The following is a 5,000-nucleotide window of genomic DNA, read 5'->3' as shown; positions in this document are numbered from 1 at the left end:
TATATATATATATATATATATATATATCACAAAAGACACACACATATCTTAAAACACCCCCAGCCACCCAGGATATATATATGATCCGTTTTTACGAGATAAACTTATTAATTCAGTATGGTATAATTATCGAGTAAGATCAGTAGAGTTTTTGCCCTTGTTTGCAATCGTTATAGGATAACGCGTTAAAAATAAAATTACACAGAAGTACAATTAATGTTAATAGCTGATAAAGTTATGCGAACTTTGTTGCATACTCTCTCTCTCTCTCTCTCTCTCTCTCTCTCTCGTGTGTCAGTATGATAAAGCAAGAAGAAAAAGGAAGAACAGTAAAGAACATATATAAAAAGGTTTATTGAAACAGCGTCTCATCATGGTGTGGGCACCACGATGCATAGGGATAAATAAAAAAGCGAGTATTCCATTACTTTTCACTTCATTTGATATGCATCCATATGACACAGAATGCTCTCGGTGAGTACAGGGAATCAGATAAACGTCACTGTGCGGGACTAGGTATAAAACATTTATTGTAGTTTTAATTGTAAATTTTTCGGGCATTTAAGTAGAAATTAAATGATTTCAGTTCTAGTGAGAACAACATTTCGACTGTAAAACATAATTTGTTGTCTTGATGCGTTTTCAAGACTCTTGGGCTGATTAGTCACACATCTCTTCAACGTTTCCGATGTACAAATGTTTGTGTGCAGTATAATATTAGTAACTAAAGTGTATACTGATTCAAAGTTCTAATCCAAAAGAAGCAAAACTGGCCTCAGATACCCATATTTGTCACTCATCCATTTTCTGACCCAGATAAGGGGAGAATTCCATGTTGAAATTGACTTAAAATGCAGATTCAGGACATTATTGTTGTTGTTATTATTATTATTATTATTCCTCTTTCTGTCCTATCATTTGGTTAAAATAAGCGACACCGGCCTATAAGCTAACTTTAAAAATAGGGTCTTATCAGATTTGCAAAGGATCTCTTCTTGCAACTTGTAGAAGTTAACGTTGTGGAAATACAGAAAGTGGAAGCATGGAATATCTATCTAAACTTACTGTAATCAAAACAGAATTTTATAACCCAATTTATTTAGCCAATGGCCCATATTTACAGTATTCGCTACAGGATGCCAATTTTCCCACTGGCAGACTGAGGCCCTGCTGTAAAAGAAATCAATCAATCAATAAATTAATATAAAAAATTCTCACAATTCATACATTCCATATTTATCAATCAATTAGTGAATAAGAAATACCACAAATAAGTACCCAAAATGAAAGACATTGATCGCATATTTTGCAACTCTGCGCTAGAGACTACACCAGGAATATATGAGAAGAAACTTGAAGGAAGTATTTCGACGTGAAAGGAGGCAGCTTGTTGTGGTAGTAAAAGTAGAGGAAACTGGATAAATTGAACCGAATTTGTTAATAAGAAATACTGGTCATCTATGATCGCATATTCCAGTAGTAAGGATCGAAACCAAGAGCAGAGAAGTGCAAAGCAACATTTGCTATATTCAGGTCCTATACTTGATTTTTTTAGGATCCGAATTATTGAAGAAAGTTAAGGAAAAAGAGAAAATGAAAGTCGAGAAATTGCTCTATTTATTATTTATATTGAATAAAGTAAATTTAGTTACAATAAAAGAAAGAAAGAAAAACTTCAACTGTTTTTAGTTATAAAAGAAAAAAAAAAAATTAGAGTCTACAGCACCCGGTATTCCCAGGCGGTCACCCATCCAAGTACTAACCGGGCCCGACGTTGCTTAACTTCGGTGATCGGACGAGAACCGGTGCTTTCAACGTGGTATGGCCGTAGACACAAGTGTGTGTAAATTTAAGACTTATATTCGCTTCTCTCTTCACCGTTTCCGATGTACAGACGTTTACGTTTATGTGCCGTGTAAAATTAGTAATTAAAGTGTACTTATTAAAACTTATATAGATAAACTGCCTTCATACATTATTCAAATTTGTAATTCAGGCATTTTCGGACTCGGACATTAGTTGCTTAACCGGAGGTTTACACCTTCAAATGGACTTAAATAACAATGCATTTAAACGAAGATTCAGTTCATTTTTGTTGTTTTTGGGCATTATTATTATTATTATTATTTATCTTGTATCAACTGACTAATTCAATAGGTAAATAATCGACATCAGCCTATGAGCTACCTTTAAAGACGGACTCGAATCTGATTTGAAACGGATATCGTCTTGCAGCTCGGAAACGTTAAAGTTGTGGAAACACAGAAAGTGCAAGGAAGTGGAAGCAGGGAACATCCATCCAAACTTACTGTAATCAAAACAGAGATTTATACACCAATTTATTTTGTCAATGGCCCATATTCGGAGTATTCGCTAAGGGATGCCAAGTTTCACACTGATAGACTGGTGCCCTGCTAAAAACAGGTAAATAAATTAAAATAATTAAAAATAATACATTCCAAATATATCTATCAATTATTGAATAAGAAATACCACAGACAAGTATCCAAAATGAAAGACATCGATTGCATACGTTGCAATTATTCGCTATAGGCTGAATCCGGAATATCAGAAGAAATTTGGAGGATCTGGACGGCATACGAGGCGGCCCATTTCGATCCTGGAGGTAGAGGAAACTGAAAAATTTGCACCAGATTTGTGAACAAGAAATATTGGCCATATATTATCGCATATCCTCACAGTGAGGATGGAACCAAAAAAAAATTTAAAAAATGCCTACAGCACCCGGTATTCCCAGGCGGTCACCCATCCAAGTACTAACCGGGCCCGACGTTGCTTAACTTCGGTGATCGGACGAGAACCGGTGTTTTCAACGTGGTATGGCCGTAGACATTTGTATGTACAAATTTAAGACTAATATAGGTTGTCTCTTCGTCGTTACAAAGATATATTACACACACACACACACACACACACACACACATATATATATATATATAAATATATATATATATATATATATATATATATATATATATATATATATATATATATATATATATATATATATATATATATATATATATTAGAGACAGGGGAGAGCTCTGCTTACGACAATACATCCCTTCAGTTTCAATCTGTAAAGAAGCAAGAGCTTATTTGATCGCCGATGTCACTGACATGTAGGTTGCCATATTTGTGCAGTCATTTGAATAGTAATACAATGGCGAGTTCCGTGTCAAATTTCATCAAGGTTGTCGTTTTCTTTCGTCAGTCAGCTTCATTAACGACAAATGATGTTATACTCGGAATTATTTCTGAGAAAATAAATCGTATTTCTCTCGATTTCATGCAGGTATATCTCGATGAAAGGTCGGTCAAGTTTGCATGGCAGGCTAGTAAGCACAGGGGCTCGCATCGTTGCTCACAATTGAACTGACAGTCATACATTTTATACTATATGTACGACTGATAGTTTCATTGTAAGCAATGATACGAGCCCCCTGTGGCTAGTAAGCAGCCTATGCCGATACCGCATGGTGTCGGCGATTTCCAACGTTTTGATAAGCAAAACAAATATGTCCATACACCCCAATACTAATGTCCAAATATCAAAAATCGCTATTTTGGGACTATTATGAATTCATTCAAGGACATTCTAAATTACATCATCGCCACACGTCAAGATTGTTATTACATCAGCACATTCAAAATTGGACTTCATTCAGAAAACCACTGGCATTCATTTGGAACACTACCCTTTTGGACTTGTCATATAACTTTTCATGGACTATTTGTGATTTCATTTATAATGCTGAAAAGTATTTAAATTTTCACTTTGTATTCTTTATAAAAATAAATTAAGTCGGTTGGTTTAGATTGGCTAAGATAGCATTAAGGTGTTTTTGTTTATATGAGCCAATATCACATTATTCTTTTCTTGGTTTAGATGGGCTAAGTTCACATTATGGTACATTGGTTTAGATGGGCTAAGTTCACATTAAGGTGTTTGGCTAAGTTTCCATTAAGATATTTGGTTTAGATTGGCTAAGTTTGCATTAAAGTGTATTGGCTTATATTGGCAAATTTCACATAGGAATTTGATTTAGATGGCCTAAGTTCACATTATGGTGTTCTGGCAAAAGACTGCTTGGTTTTATTAGGCAATGAGGGTAGTCTTGCTCAAGGGTACAATAGGGCAACCAGCTTGATAGAAATCTATCATGTTAACCATTGGACTGATGTACATTTTATCAGTGTAATTTAGAGTCTGTTTAAACCATTCCGAATCCCCCCATCTCTCTCTCTCTCTCTCTCATATATATATATATATATATATATATATATATATATATATATATATATATATATATATATGAAAGAAATAATATTTTCAATCTTTCTGCACTGTACTGATTTTCTGGTTGAATACTAAAAGTAAGTTTAAATATATATAAGGAGTTTGCAAATTTTATAAAAGTCAGCTTGCCTAGCAAGTAGTAGGTCAATATGATACAATGTAGAATTTAAGAAAATGTCATTATATGTATTGAAACGTTTGTTTCCTTTGTATCTGTTGATATCTAAAATCCATATCCCAATAATTAAAATTATCCAAGACTATATGTAAATAATACACGTATGTATGTATGTATGTACACACACAAACGTATATATATATATATATATATATATATATATATATATATATATATATATATATATATATATATATATATATATATATATATCACAAAAGACACACACATATCTTAAAACACCCTCAGCCACCCAGGATATATATATGATCCGTTTTTACGAGATAAACTTATTAATTCAGTATGGTATAATTATCGAGTAAGATCAGTAGAGTTTTTGCCCTTGTTTGCAATCGTTATAGGATAACGCGTTAAAAATAAAATTACACAGAAGTACAATTAATGTTAATAGCTGATAAAGTTATGCGAACTTTGTTGCATACTCTCTCTCTCTCTCTCTCTCTCTCTCGTGTGTCAGTATGATAAAGCAAGAAGAAAAAG

General features: G+C 33.4%; 2 non-coding genes across 2 annotated transcripts; both read right to left on the bottom strand.

The window, feature by feature from the left end:
* Positions 1-1,714: 1,714 nt before the first annotated feature.
* Positions 1,715-1,833, bottom strand: LOC149770649 (5S ribosomal RNA). Its single transcript, XR_016418632.1, has one exon. It is a non-coding gene; the product is annotated as a 5S ribosomal RNA (ribosomal RNA).
* A 900-nt stretch (positions 1,834-2,733) lies between these two features.
* On the bottom strand, positions 2,734-2,852 carry LOC149770648 (5S ribosomal RNA). Its single transcript, XR_016418755.1, has one exon. It is a non-coding gene; the product is annotated as a 5S ribosomal RNA (ribosomal RNA).
* Between the last annotated feature and the right edge of the window lie 2,148 nt (positions 2,853-5,000).

Source organism: Sinohyriopsis cumingii, unplaced genomic scaffold (assembly GCF_028554795.1).
Source record: "Sinohyriopsis cumingii isolate HCF-2022 unplaced genomic scaffold, ASM2855479v2 utg002479l, whole genome shotgun sequence".
Classification (NCBI taxonomy): domain Eukaryota; kingdom Metazoa; phylum Mollusca; class Bivalvia; order Unionida; family Unionidae; genus Sinohyriopsis; species Sinohyriopsis cumingii.
The sequence above is the reverse complement of the archived record's forward strand: the minus strand, read 5'-3'. Positions and strand labels throughout refer to the sequence as shown.